Source organism: Hetaerina americana, unplaced genomic scaffold (assembly GCF_022747635.1).
Source record: "Hetaerina americana unplaced genomic scaffold, ioHetAmer1.1.p SCAF_14, whole genome shotgun sequence".
NCBI classification, from domain to species: domain Eukaryota; kingdom Metazoa; phylum Arthropoda; class Insecta; order Odonata; family Calopterygidae; genus Hetaerina; species Hetaerina americana.
In genome coordinates this window covers 4,470,435-4,486,828 of record NW_027286514.1, presented here as the reverse complement: position 1 = coordinate 4,486,828, position 16,394 = coordinate 4,470,435, and positions in this window count along the sequence as shown.

Here is a 16,394-nt window from a genome sequence, read left to right as displayed (position 1 = left end):
CTTTGGAAAGAAAGAATCATATCAGCCCCGTATTGTTTTAATGGCCTATGCCACAACGAATGTTTTCCATTAACTGCCATCACGCGGTTTGTGTATTATATCCAGAGCCAAACATAGACGGTTTAGAATCTGTTGAGAATCATTTTGTAATGTGTGTTGATTTGATCGAAATCATTACCCTCAAATAGTTTGGCCAGAGCGGATATAATTTCCATGAGCCTTTAATCGCTGGGACTGCTACACTTAAGTACAAGTCGAAGCAAGATAATATTCCAAATAATTAGGTAAGCGCCTCTTCCGATGGTTAGTGTTCGTGCAAAAAGGAATTCCTAAGGCCACTGCCGTGGAATCCCAAAAACCATCATAGCAAAATTTGTTTTCATTTCGGGACGAGTGGTGCTAACTTATAGCGGCTAACGGAGTTTTCCTTCAACGTCCCTATTGTTTAAAAACGTTTATGGGAATGATTATTACTTGTTTCCCGTATTTTGTTGAACTGCCTTTTTGATTTTACATACAGGGCCAAGGCACTAGGATCTCCACTTGGTCTGAATATAGCACACATAATTTTTCCTTTTTACGAGCATAATATCCTTCTTTCCCGGAGTTATCTAAGAGTTGGTGGGTGGTTTATTACAACAGTGGGTATTGAAGAATCACGGTCAATTATATAGGCCATGCTATAGAAATTAAAGGCATCAATTTTGCCATATAGTGATTTAACGTTGGCGATGACATTACAATATCTGCCACTCAAGTCAGATAAGAACTTGTTAGGGTCAAACAACTTAAAACCATTCAATGTAATGAATTATAATGACTATGTAAAGAGCTAATAATTCATATATAATGACAATATGGTCACGAAAAGGCAAATCTGGTTCCTCAAACTCCCGATTCAGCACCATTTGTTAATTATCATTGACACAGAAAGTGACCAAAATGGTATGACTGCATGGCAAGTAAAGGGAATAATGGTAAGATTAAATCCATGCACTGATTCCAGGACTTCATTTTTCCGGCAGAATATTTGAAAGACTGTTAGCTAGGCTATCCATAATTATAGCATATTTATGCATCAATACTAAATGGTAAAATAAGTATCAAAAATTACATACATACATTTGGTTTTTGGAGGGCTATATTACACTGCTACCAGTAACTTGCAACTGTCGAGATATAGCATTTCTGACTAACTGGAGGAAACACTAAGAGAGGATGCATTTGGTATGCCTACTGTTCATGGACATGAAGCACTCCACTTGTATTTTATGGACCTTTTGTTACTAACTTATGAATGTGAAGAAACCAGTTTTCAGAGAAATTTTTGCATTTGATTAATTTCAGAATCAACAAAATTATCTGATTTGTAATGTTTTTGGCCAGTATTAACATTTTAATCCTTTTTATTTAAGAAAATTTACTTAACCTTGCGTAAATTTGGTGGCCTATTCCTCTAAGACTTAAAACCTACTGGAGTTGGTTATTCAGATTATTTATGAAAGTTTCAAATTGTAGTTTTAACAAACGCACCTACATACTTCTGGAAATTTCATCATGAAAATATTAAAATTATATAACTCTTGGGTGATCACTTCAAAGTTTTGAAATTTTACATTATAAAATTTCCAAAATTTTGAGGCAAAGAAGTGACATTAATTAGGTTGTCAAGATTTCCATGTTTAAACTGAATTCTACTACAAAAATTTACTTTTCATTTATATTTTGCAAAGTAATTCTTCAACTTTTCAACATAATAAGAAAACGTAGATTTGGAGAATAAATGTAGCCTAAAACTGAACGAAATATTGAAATGGTATTAAATACGATATCAATATAAAAATTGATATCTGATAATGCCTAGTGTAGTGGACCATGGTGGCAGTACCTTACTCCCTTAATGCAAACGGCATTGGTAATTGATTTTTGCTTCAAAACCTTCGACAAAGGATTGGTATCATTAAATTGAGAATTTGATAGTGAAGTGGGAGTTGGAGTTTGTGCATTGGTAATGGCCGCCACGTATGTTATTGCAATGGCGTGAGTGTATACTTGGAGCTACATTCAGTTAGCATGCAGCCCGCAGACTGCAGCTCCCTGGCTCTTTCGCGGGTCGATTTGGAACATTAATTTAGGAAATTTCCCAGCAGCGTTTAACATTGGTGTGCGTGTCTCGTCCAACGGATCATGTTCTGATGTACATAAAGGCTCATGGTAGTGGTGGCGCTACGGCTGTTAATTCTGAATGTGTGCTTCTTTCATTAACCATAGGACGCGACAGAACTGGGACACGGCCATTGACTTTCGATTGAAAATAGCTAGGTTATAAGGTTGGATTTTATGGGCCCATTTTACGCCCTGGAGAATATTTTCTTCATTATTCAATGCCAAGCAGTGAATAAAGGGTGTGATGCTACTTGATGTGAGTGAGTTTTAACTTCACGGTTTGTTCAACAGTTTATCTTTTTTTTCCGGGATACGAATGAAAAATCTCTTTTTCCGTGCAAGTAAATAATAATTAGTTTGCATAGTGATTTCTTTAATGTTAGAAAGGAATATTAGTATTACTCTAAATATTTTTAGAGGTGTATCTGAAGCGTCTTTGAAGTACTCCTGATAGAGGGAGTTTCTCAATACAGTAGTTATATACTGGCCCATATCAACAGCCATCGATTTATCAAAGATGAACCTGCGTGACCCTCGTCTCTCGGTGTAAACCTTTTCTCACTATCTCTCTTTCACACGGGCAAGGAACGAGTCAAAGTGCAGTGTCCTCTTAACCGCGTGATCGCAGCCTCTTCACTGAAACACTCCAGTTCCATTGCGAAACTTCTGATTCTATCTATGGTTTTCCACCGCACACGCCGATATTTCTCTGCTCCTCGAAGATTTCACCCTTTCCACGGGACTCAAAGCAATTTAAGAATCAGAGCGTAGGTTCATCAGAGGCTCATTGCAATAGGCTTTTGCTCTGTTATCAGTAATTTCTTACGTACTACCATAAAAAATGAGAATTTTAGTCATATCTTCGGAATAAAAAACAGAAAACGAGCAAAGTTTGAGTTTTCACATGGGAATTATTGAGAAAGATTAGTAGCAAATCGTGAGTAGCCAATAGCAGTAACATTTGAATGAATTACGTAAAATGCCTCGTCATGATTTTATTTGTCTACTGCATCAAAATTGAATTTCAATTGCATAAATGATCGTATCCAAGAAAATACTAATCCCGAGACGCACATTAGTGGATTAAGGTAGAAAATAATTCATCGCATCTATTGTTTAATTGATAAATCACTTCTAGTCTTTTGATTTTCGTTCTTATTTAGCTTGGCGGCATAAGATACTTTTCTTTCTGGGTAAACCCTGCTCGCATTCAATGTTATTTTCAGCCTGTCTGGCGAAGTAAATATTTTTGTCACTTTTTAAGCGTTTATAATAATATATGTGTTAATGAAATAAATTATCTTTACAGCCAATCTGTAGGGATATTGCGGGAAGGGAATGATGGTACATGTTAGAAGGGAATAAGGTACAATTTTACCTGTATAATATGTTCAAATTTGCTTCTAATTTATTTCAAACTTCGAGGAAATACTCAGGCAAGTGGCATACCACCATTGTCGAAAATATTATTTAAATATTTTCGATGATTAAACTGGCAGAGTAAAACGAACTGCTTCTGAAATCAGCCTTCCATGCTCCACAGTTTTCGTCCAATTGAGAATTGGAAGCACAATAATTAGGAATTTGATCGAAAAATTCGAATGATAACATATTTATGTTTAAAGAAGAAAATTTTTCGAGGCACAAGAAGTCAAAAGAATGTTCACAAACCCAATTTGAGACCAAGTAAAGTCTTCTACTTAACCTGAAGCCCCGTAATCTCTTGACCTATACACACTCATGCACACAAATTCCGCAGTGAAAAGGCTGAGGTACCCCACAATTGTTGCATCAGCACAGTCTGAGATAAACCTTGTCTTATGCCACCCACTTTGTCCTTCATAGTGGTAAATTATTTTTCCACTTCTATAAAAATACCATCGGCATATAGCAGACTTGATGCGGTACATCACCAATGTCATATCGAATCAAATTACCTAATGATGGAAGAGGCGGAAAACTTTAGTTATCCATCCAGGGATTAAATACTTAGGGTAACGTAGAAGAATTGATTGGATAACCTTTACAGAGTATGCATCTTTTCCTACAGGTATAGGACTGCCTTTCCCAAATAAACAGTGCGCGCGTAATCGTTTATTTTTCTGTTGAAATACCCTGAACTCTTTTAGCGCTAGGATTTTTTACAAATACGTTTCTTATTGCAAATGAAATATTTACAGAGAAATAAAATGAAAAATATTTTTGATAGAAGAGTGATATAAGGACGATTGCGATAATATAAATCATTGGTAATGCAGTTGAACTCTCCCAAAATTACCCAATTATTTGAAGGAATAAAAAATTACTAAATTGACGGTTAGAAAATCGGTAGCACATTTGAAAGGAAGAATTCACATTGATGACTCCATTCGAACGCTGGGAGGACGAAATCCTGTGCCATAGCGATTAGTTACAAGCTATGAGACTAAGTAACCGTAACCGGAGCTAATGAGTTGTAGCTAAGGAATGGATGAGACAGAGTCAGTTTGAGTAACTTGACGGATTCTGACAGCGAAGGGTGCTCAAACCGCATAATTAACATAATCAGGAAAACATATCCAATATTCCGAGTATGATATGCATCGGTATCGAATTTAATTGCGAACGTAACTCAAAACCTCTAGAGTACGCTTCATGCTCAATTATAATTCCAAAATAAGGACAACTTTCAAATTAATTACATCCGCATGAATCACTGGAAAAACTCCGTATTTATTGCTCATTAATTTGCTTGATTATTTAAGGCTATTCCTTAATGGGAGCGAAATGTACAATTCAAATTTGGTAATGACTTTGGTTAGGCGCACTGCTTGCGTCACCTGGGGAAGCTAATGTAATTATTGCTCTTTGCACACAAGGGACGTAAGTCGGATCGGCGTGAAACACAAGTTTGCCGAACAACTAGGTAACTGTTTGAATCAACGGCATGCGGAAGACTAGCCGATTCGGGGCAATCCAAATGATGTGGAAGTTTAAGGGCGTGAACTAGCCCATGAGTACAGCCGGAGGAGGTGTATGCCGAGTCGAGAGGCGCATCTCCATTGTCACGAAACATCCCGAGGTCATGGAATAATGGCTACAGACGAAGAACGTCAGCACTCTCGTGGCTGGGACTCCAAATCTGGGAAAAGTTAATTCATTTCCCAGAGATAAAACTAATGGAGAAACTCATACAGCATAGTTACATTGAAAATCGATTTATAATCGCAAGAAATTGTGAAAAGAAATACTAAATATTTCTATTGGATCTAAAAAAAAGGTAGGCCTTATGTATCTCAAACGAGACGCTTATGGCGTGAATCGTTGTATGAATTTTCATCACCACAAGTTTGTTCACGCTGATCTTAGGTGCGATATCTTGAAACCTAATATGTAGTCATGAACTTCGACCATGGTAATCCCTCTCTCAATAAACCATTCCGGGAATTTGCTTATCTCACTAATTCAGATTTCACTGCGCTTTTGGCATATGTTCCAGAATTCAATTAAACAATAAAATAATCTAATTAATGGCTATTTTGGTTTGATGAGCTGGGTCACGGGGAACTATAATGAACTTCATATGATTTACGTTTTATGACTACAGCAGATGTACTGAATTACGACTCCTAATCATAAGTTAATATACAAATATACATATGCGCCAAATGTTAACGAATGAAATCTTAAACACGTATCTTAAAAACAATTTTAATTTGTTTCTGTATGAGTAGTATTGCTACTTCCATCTTACTACAGTAAATGTTAATGAACCTCATTTTTCTGATATTGAGTAATAAACTTTCATTCAAATGAAATCATGAAGTACGCATCAGGTACTCGTACTACTGAACTCGTAGTGATTTAAAAAGTTAAATTATTTTTAAAAATATTACGCTCAAAAAATCCTCCAGATATTAAGAAACAAACATTTTTCTTTCTCATCTTTAATCATAAATTCCCCGCACAATGATACTGTTTCTAATGATTACCCAATTGCCAAAACTCCGTAACTTAAACGCAACCGGGGATCGAGATGGTGCGGGGTCTAACGTACTGGCTTCCCACCCAGAGGGCGCGGGTTCAAATCCCGGTGGTGAATATTTTTCAGAGGTATCTCGATCCCTACTTGAGGTGCTTTGTGGAGGGCACTTTGAGTGAGTACGCCGTCCGTCGGATGGGACGTTAAACTGCGGACCCCTTAAGGCCTTTCGTAAAGAGTAGGCTAATGCCGACGCCGGGTTTCTCTCCACCCTTCATTCTTTCCTGTCCATCCCCTATGGCGCAAATGACCTCCATTGTCAGTCGCCTCCCCTCAAAACTACTACTACTTAAACCCAACAGTCTGCCACAAATTTGTCTGCCTCTATATCTCTCTAGTGGTATCTCATTTGGCCCAGGCGGGCCCGTTTCGCCTCTCCGTCAGGAGCCGTCGAAAATACGGAATGCTATAGGCTTTCTCTTTCTACCCCTTGAGATTAATGCCGTGCCAAGATCAAGCCACCCTCACTACGGCTGAAACCACAATTTAGTAACACGGGAACCAGCACTTGATCCACTAGACTAGGCAACGAAAGATTCGATTGAAATGGACGACAGCTCTGAGCGCAAGGGAGACCAAACTTGACCTACTTCGACACATTTCTATGGGAAGAAAAGGTAAGGAAAAAGTAGATCAATGCTTCGACGCTTCTGAGCCTACTGACCGCCGCATTGAATAATGAGAATAGACTGGATAAGGACGGGGCGCCGGCTAGCGGAAAGATAAAAAATTTGCAATTTGGATACAATATTACAAAGGTAGAAGTTTTTGGGAGAGGTGATCGACAGCCGAGGTCATTGGCGCCATTAGGGATGGACAGGAAAGGATGATGGGTGGAGAGAAACCCGGCGTCGGCATTAGCCTACTCTTAACGAAAGGCGCCAAGGGGTCCACAGCGTAACCTAAATCCGACGGACGGTGTACTGACTCAAAGTGCTCTCCACAAAGCAACTCAAGTAGGAATCGCGATACCACTGAAAAATATCTGCCACCAGAACTCGAACCCGGACCCTCTGGGTGGGAAGTCAGTAGGTTAACAAACGCAGCATCCGGATCCCCTACTATAAAAGGATATCTTGTACTGATGACTAATTGTAGACGTAGATTTCTGACGGAAATGAAAGGTCATCCGCTGAAAAGACCCTTCTTTTTCACAAACAATAAAATATTTGTGGAACAGTGGTAATTAGTGTCAATTGTAATACAGAATGATCATCAATGCACATAAAATAATAGCGATATAATTTCTGTATTCACTTGGATTACTGTTGAATAAAAACACTAAACTCAGTGGTTTTGCAATCATAAAAATAACAAGTATTACAGGGAAGGGATTCTGTTGGCTAAGAGAAAAGAGTTACTGGAAATGTCTGACTGACAATCACGCAAAATGGTTTTATTTCAATCCTCAGTCGATCAAATATTTATTATTCTCCTTCAAATGCGTCAAAATTTGTTGAATCACATACAAAATTTAGTATCATAAAGATTGTATACAAATAAGTTAGAGTGATTTTAATATAAAAAAGGACCATCTAATTTTCTCAATATTCTAACATGCATTACATGTACTTATGTTTTAATTCATTCAATTTAACAAAAGTTTAATCAAAAGTAACAAATAATTTGATAAGGCGTTAAACAGCGTAGGTGTCTAAAATAATAAATTGCACCAAATAAATTATCCCTTAAACTGTCTATTTCTCAAAATCACCTGTAAAAACAATCCATAAATATGTTTTTAGTAGACGTATCGAATGAAATATTCTGTTTTTAAATGTGGCATCTAACACCAAATGCTTTTTCCACAATATCCTTTTTATAAAGAGAGCGAAATGAAAGCCGAATAAGCCTGAAAAATTTAATTCATAAAAATATTCTGTTTTATATTCGCTAGTGCTACCAGGAGTTTATGAAAGCGTAAAATATTTCACTAGATGAAAAAATGAAAAAGTTTGGTGCTCAAAATTAGTAAAACTATTTATGTATTAGCGAAATTTGTTGGCAAGTTAAAATTTCAAACAATGAAGATTAATACGTATAAAAATAAAATACTTAATAAATAGCGTTAAAATTAATCTGGTGGTTAGCTTACAAAAATATACAGAATAAAACGCAACCCTTCCCATGAATAAATAAAAGGAATCCCATCGATTTTTCTGCTTTGTTACAAAGCTATTTCGATTTGCAATAATAACTTCAACGATACCAAATTTGGCCATGCACGTAACTCTTGCTAAGAAATTTTTATCTTTAAACAGTTAATAAATAAATATAAACCGTGAAATGTTTAATCTACAACATATATTGAGCTCCTAATTGATAATATAAATGAATACCATTAAAAACAGGATTATAAAATTCGATGATATTGGAACAAGGTACGTACAACATAAATTTAATGTCTGCCCCTGTTGGATCCATTAAAACTAGCTCCACAATTTTGGGAATAAAATTTGAATTTCCCCCGTTACTGAAAGTACCAATCTAAATATTTAAAAAATACAGTAGCGCATTACGCCTCTTACTTGGTAGAAATTGGGCCGGAAATAAAAATGGCATTCCATTACCGTCATGCGTTTGAGGAAGGGGAGGGAAAATACCTGGAAAAACATGAAGACTAGTGAAGACTAGTAAATAACACCAGGAAAAATCTAAAAAAATCATCATAATTTAATGGTAAATCGTTTTTTTAGCCCTTTCCTGCGGATCCCGCGCCGTGTTTCCTTGCAAGAATTTCCCGTGGTGTGGGCCGCTCGCCCAGTGGTGCAACGCCGGAGCGGCGGTTGATGAATGATCGGGGAGTGCCTGGGCGGGGCGAGATATAGAGCAGGGCGAACTAAATAATGCAGAGGGCGAAATGTTGTTGTGGGCTGGATGCGCGCCGGCAGGGAGGCTTGCCGTTCAGAGTTCATCCGGGGGAATTATCCATCGTTCCCGTGAGCCGCGGAGGGCTGTTTGTTTAATAGGAATAGAAATTGTTTCGCGAGATGAGAGTACAGCCAAGTGGCCTCGGGAAACGATGCGTATCCCGAGGCTTCCTTGTCAACTCGAGCAATTTATAGTTTTTTTCGCGCGTCTTCCGTCTCATTATTATCACCCCACTTTACCAGCTGAAAACGTATCCCCGGCGCACGACAAGAAGTATAAGTACGGTTGCATTGTACCCGCGGTGCATATTATAGACCAATTATTTCATTTAATCAAAAACTTGCCATGACACTGGGTTCGTTGTCTATGTATATGTTGCCATTGGTGAAGAAACTGCATCCGTCTTACCATGAAATTATTGTAAGTATAAATAATTCTAGCAACAAAACATCACTAAAAGTTGTTAATTAATAAAACATCAGAGGATAAAGCCCCAGTACTTTCTGCCGGAGGAGCACATGTAGGTAAATTATGATGTTTACTAAATAAGAGTGCTAGAGTTTTAAAAGAACAGAAGGAAAAATAAAAGAATTGATACTGTAAGCAAAACTTCTATTTCACTTTAAAATAGACTGCACTTTGAGTTTGTAGAAACGATTTGAAACCATCTATCTCATAAAAAACATTGGCCAAAATCGATCAGTTTGTATAGAGGGGAAACAATACTTCGCGGAAACCTGATGCACACATGGCGTGGCTATGTGAAATCTTGGAAATAAGTTTTTAGCGAAGTGACTCTAGTTTAAGATAACCTTATTGCAAGTTGGTGCCAAGCACAATCACGACTTCGAAAACATAACTTGAGCATGACAATTGTTGTTGACAATACATGACGAAGTTAAACAGTATTAAAGACGCCGGCTAAGTTATTTGATTCAACATGGACATTGTGAGAGCCTTTGATACTCATAACATTATGATTATTACTTAAACAAAAAATTAGAAAAGGCGTCCATGAATTCGTAAAAGATACTGCTGCATCATCAGGTCGAATCCCTCCCACTTCCTTCCTCTCAACGTGCACTCGACCAGCACGCGTTGCCGTTGGACTAGCTTTGATATCTAATCCAAAGCTTCAAACCCTCCCACGGACCTATTGCAAGATTTCATGGTTATGCATGTCCACTGGTTCATTTACCTCCAGTTAACCATACATTTTCTGAGTAATTGCCATTCAAACCCCATTAATATTATTAATGGTCGTTACGGGTTAATGCAAATCTTGAATGGGCACACAGACAACTCGCCACTGCACCCCTAAGCCTCACATGACACGGCATTGGGTGACACCCATCACTACAATAACCCCTTTGTTAATTCCGCATGCCTTCATCCTTCCATTTTTTTGCCCAATATAGCTGTTCTTTTCCCTTCCCTACCTCGTTCACTCAACAGCCTTTAACATTCCAACAGCAATTAAAATACCCCGCATACTCTTTTCCTTGCACCATTGAACTTCTCCCAACGACACTCCCTCTTTTGTATGTGTATGTATGTGTATGTGTGTGTCTATATATATGTATATACTTTTTTCTTTTCGATGTGCAAATCTGTGTTAATGAATTGATGTCTGTCTATATGCATTTATGTGTACATATTAATGTAACTATAAGTTTGATGGCTAATGTAATATGTATACGACGATGGGTTAAATGGAAGAAGGGACCATTTGGTCTCAATTTCGCCCAAATAAAGACCACTATCTATCTATCTATCTATCTATCTATCTATCTATCTTTTCATGCAGCAATAATTCCAAAGTGTTCGTTTATTTTCTTTCTAATCCTTCTTAGCTTTTTATATTTTTCTCCGCGCTTACACCTCAAAAACCTACAAGCAATGTTTATCCTCCTTCCTCAAAAAGCTATTTCCCTCACCGACGAAACTACACTCCATAGCAAAGCTATCAATTACTAACGTTTTTAAAGATATTATCTCTCATTGAGTACTCAATACACTGATATGGCACTCACACGTATTCAGGTCATCAACTCCATTCTTCTTGTAAAATTTTCAATGCGTGGTATATTCTTCATATAAAAGGTATTCCACGCAGAGTCTGTTCCTTAGTGAGGCGGCTGCAATGGCTTCTAACCCCAGTGGGGCGGCCAGTACGTATTGGTGTCACGTTAAAAACACTATTGAGGAAGGCAACGGGAAACCACCTCAGTTATCATTCCCAAGATTTAAATGATGGACAATAAAGAGATTTTGAGTCCTGGCAAATACGGGGCTCGGCCAAATCGGCCGTGTGTCGTGCTCGGCAGCGGGGGAGGCAAGGCTTCCGCGGTCGTCATCCCACGAAACACTTGCAAGGGAAAACCGGAAGCAGCAGGACAGAAGACGCAGGAGAAGAAAACCACTTTAGTTTGAATGGGAACGTGGAATGTTGAGACAATGATGAGGACAGGGAAATTGGAGAATGTTAAGCGAGAGATGGAAAGGGGAAATATACAGGGTAAATACCGGAAATAAGTGTACTGAGCTCAGGAAAAAAAAATTATTGCACTTTTACATATCTTAAGCTAATACTATATTCCTCAAAATAGGACCCTTGTGAGTCGATACACTTGTTCCAGCGGCGTTCGCATTCCTGGAACGCTCCCGCGAAGGCATCATCGGGAACCTCTCGAAGACACGTCGTCACGGCCTCTTTGACGGCGTCCAAAGTCCCGTATCGCGTTCCTTTCAAACTCCTCTTTATCTTCGGGAACAGAAAGAAGTCCGGTGGTGCCAAGTCCGGGCTGTAGGGCGGGTGCGGCAGCGTTGCCACGCCGTGCTTGGCCAAGAAGTCCGATACGACAAGCGCGGTGTGAGACGCCGCATTGTCGTGATGCAGCCGCCAGATGTTTTGATCGCTGGCCGGACGCGGGCGACTCGTTTTCGAAGCCTGTCGAGCACTTGGACGTAAAATGCAGCATTTACAGTTTGTCGTTCAGGTACAAATTCGTACTGGACGACTCCCCTTTTGTCAAAAAAGACAATGAGCATCGCCTTGATCCGAGATTTGCTCATGCGAGCTTTCTTTTGACGGGGTGATGATGGGGTGTGCCACTCCGCACTTTGTCTCTTCGACTCCGGGTCGTACTCAAAGATCCACGTCTCGTCACCCGAAACAACGTTCTCTAAAAAATGTGGATCATTTTTGCAGTGATCCGCAAGTTGTGTCGCGATTTCCAAACGATTGAGTCTTTGATCATCACTGAGCACTTTCGGCACCAACTTTGCACACATTTTTCGCATCTGTAATTGCTCCCTAATAATCTCGTGCACTATTGTTTTTGGCACATTACACTGCTCTGCTATCATCCGAACACTAAGACGACGATCAGAGTTCAGTACATCGCGAACTTTTCGCACATTTTCGTCGGTGAGTGTCGTTGATGGGCGTCCAGGCCATGGTTCGTCGTCGACCTCTTCTCTGCCCTCCACGAACATCTTGTGCCACCGAAAGATCATGTTTCTGGACATGGCTGACTCCCCGTAAGCCTGGTTAATCATACCGACAGTTTCGGTAGACGATTTCCCTAGCTTTACCGCAAATTTGGTGGAATAACGCTGCTCCAAAAACTTCGGCATCGCGTTCCGTGACGTGGGTCGAGCGTGGAGGTTCGCGTCAACAGAGCTCCTCACTACACCACAGCTCAGAGCCGGCTGCCTTTTTCAGCGTCGCTTGCCAACATACCCTCCTCCAATCGCAGCCCGTCAGAGTGGTGCTGGGCGCGCCTGGAGCGGCGGGAATAAATCAGTACACCTGTTTTCCGGACGAACCCTGTAGATATTTTAGGTCTATGCGAGGTGAGATGGAAAGAAAGCGGGGATTACTGGAGTGATAAGCATAGAATAATATACAGCGGCAGGGACGAGAGCCAACGAGAGGGGAGAGGTACGCATGATGCCATTGCAGTAATGAGATTATTAATCGAGAGGAATATAGAACACTACCAGGAGATATTTGCCTGTTTCGTAGATTTCGAAAAAGTGTTTGATAGAGTGAATTGGGAAAAACTGATGAGTATATTGAAGAAAATAGGAAAAGATTGGAGGGAAAGGAGGCTAATCCGCAACCTGTACGTCTCAGATTGCTCAGGTGCGGGTGGGAAACGAGGAGTCCGGATGGGCAGCGTTAGGAATAGGTGTAAGGCAGGGTTGCTCATTATCACCATTGCTGTTTAACCTGTATGCAGAGGAAATGATTAAAGAGGCATGGGAAGAACTGGAGGTAGGAATGAAAGTGGGCGGGGAATTCGTAAAATCAGTTAGGTTCGCTGATGACCAAGCTTTAGTTTGCCAGTCAGCCAAGGGGTTGCAAGCATTGCTGAGTGAATTGGAAATTCAGTGCGACAGGTATGGGATGAGAATCAATATTAATAAAACAAAGGCTATGCGATTTTCTAGAAAGAAAAAGGCCAAGCCTAACATTAAAATAGGAGGGCAAAAACTAGAGCAGGTAGAATAGTTTACGTATCTCGGTAGTGTTTTGGACGCACACGATCAAAGTAGTAGGGAGGTAATGAGAAGAATTGTGCCAGGCAAATAGGCTTTCACAAGGAGGAGGGAGTTGATGAGAGGGATTTTGAGTAAGGGCATTAAGAAAAGATTCGTAAAAACTTTAATATGGAGCGTAGCTATGCACGGCGCGGAAACGTGGTCATTGAAACAGGAGGATAGATTGGAGGCTTTTGTATGTGGGTATGGAGAAGAATGGAGAAGGTGAAATGGGCAGGGAAGAAAACAAATGAGGAAGTACTTGGTATGGTGGGTGAGAGAACAGGGGTTTGTTGAGAGAAATCCTCTGGAGGCAGGAAAAGTGGATGAAGGCGGTATTGGCCGGCAGTGGGGTGTTGAAGACTGTGATAGAGGGAAGAATGTTAGGAAAACGAGGAAAAGGAAGGAACAGGATAAGGACGTTGGATGGGATGAAGTGAGGAAGAAAGTACTCAGAGATGAAGAGGAACCTGATGTAGAGTAAGATGCTGGATGTTGTGTTTTGCTGGGAGTCAGAAAATATTTATTTAGGAGCTGTGCCCATCCAAAAACCTACCTAAACCGTTAGATTACCTTATAATAATAATAATAATATATTCTTCATCCCACGTCTGTACTACTTTAAAAATATTCACTCAAATAGAACATCCTATGTATGGAATAATTATATCGGGGACAAATTCATACCCTCTAAATTTAATGTTTGCTATAACATTCTCATTTCAGAAAAAAACTTATTATTTTAGCATTGTTGTTATTTATCTACAAGTATTACACAAATTTTGTTATATTTTCGGTAATATTTGAGCTTAACCTAAAGCTTGATCATCCACAAAATCATTTTTTTATGAATATTTTCCATCCTTTTTTACACCAACCTCTAACCCTTCCAATGACTCCCTTACCACTTCCCACCATCTACGTAGAACAGCACAGGTGATAATATTGACCAGTACCTTAATTATCTGCTTTGGCCCGCCCACCCCAACTCTCCAACCACTATTCGCACCTGAAAGTCTGAAATACTGATATGTACGATTTGTGTATTGATCGCCAATCCCTCTAGTTATTCCTATTTTTGTGACTAATTAAATGGTGTACTCCCTTTAATCTATTGAATGCCTTTTCTAAACGCGCAAAGTAAAAGTATAGACGAGGGTAGGCTGAAAACTAATGCACACATGTTTGTAGACCACACACGAAATGACTTTCAGAAGCACTCCTCGTGGTATATTGAAGTATAGTTCCCCCTCAACATTCATGCGCAGGTTTGAGGTCGTTTCATTTATCCAGAAGATTTGGAGAAGCGGAAGTATGGAGACGTGTTCTATTGCTATGTCAACGCGAGTTAAACAGCGTGCAGTTATCGCATTTTTACCTTCTGAAAAATGACTCCTACTTATACGCATCGGCTTTTAAAGGATGTTTATGGTGACGATACTGTTGATAGGTCCATTGTAAATCGATTGGTAGTAAATATTTCGTCATCTCCTCAGGCGAGAAAGTTCAAAAGACAACCATCCGCGGGAATCGAGATGGTGCGGGGGCTAACGTACTGGCTTCCCACCCTGAGGGCGCGGGTTCAAATCCCGGCGGTGTTGAATATTTTTCAGAGGTATCTCGATCCCTACTTGAGGTGCTTTGTGGAGGGCACTTTGAGTAAGTACGCCGTCCGTCGGATGGGACGTTAAACTGCGGACCCCTTGGCGCCTTTCGTAAAGAGAAGGCTAATTCCGACGCCGGGTTTCTCTCCACTCTTCATCTTTTCCTGTCCATCCCCTATGGCGCAAATGACCTTAGCTGTCGGTCGCCTCCCCTAAAAACTACTACTACTACGACAACCATCCGCAAAAAAACTTCTTTTGACCGTGTCTTGAGATGCTCACCGAGTTTATGTGACAAATTATCTGGAACGAGGGGCAACGGTATATTCTTCGCAGTACATACAGACTCTAAAACATCTCCGACACAGAGTTTGTTTTGTTAAAGGCAGCCTGGCGCCAATAATCTTCTACCATGACAACAATCGTCCACAAACCTCTCGCACAAATGGAAAGGCTTTGTGAAACTTAAAATTTGAACGGATTCCACACCCTCCTTATTCCCCCGAACTTGCGCCTTGCGATTTTTATTTTTTCCCCAACTCAAGAGACACCTCAAGGGTAATCATTACACCTGGGACGATGAGGTGAGGGAGGCTGTCAAGTCCTAGATTCGAGAAAAGTAATAAGAGTTTTTCAGTAACGGAATGAAAAAACTTGTTACACGTTGGGAAAAATGTGTTAGCCTTAACAGTTGCTTTATTGAAAAATAAATACATGATTTTGAAACTTAAGAATGGTACCTAAATTTGACCAATCTTGCTACTTGTTTTAGTTTGTGGTCCACAAGTATGCATGTATTACTTGTCCGCCTACCCTCGTACCAAGAAAATATGATATGGTATTAGTTCTTGCTTGGAGGAAGTTTTCTACGGTCATTATGAGGAATCCAAATAACATAGTACACCTCCAAACTTGTTTTATACCAACAAAGATATCGATACCGAGTGGTATTTTGAAGGAGCTTGGTAAGTCAGCCATTTCAAACATTTACGTATTTAAACAAGGGTGTTCGAATATGGTTGCAGAGAGGTTAGGCATTTTCCAATCCTCGAAGCTCTTCAAAAAATCATTTGGTGTGATCTTGTTCAGCTCTTCAGTTAAGTTCAGCTCTTCGATGCAGTTTTTATCTCATCAACCGTAGCGTAGCGTCGTCCTTTCATGGACCAATTCTGTTTCGGGAACAA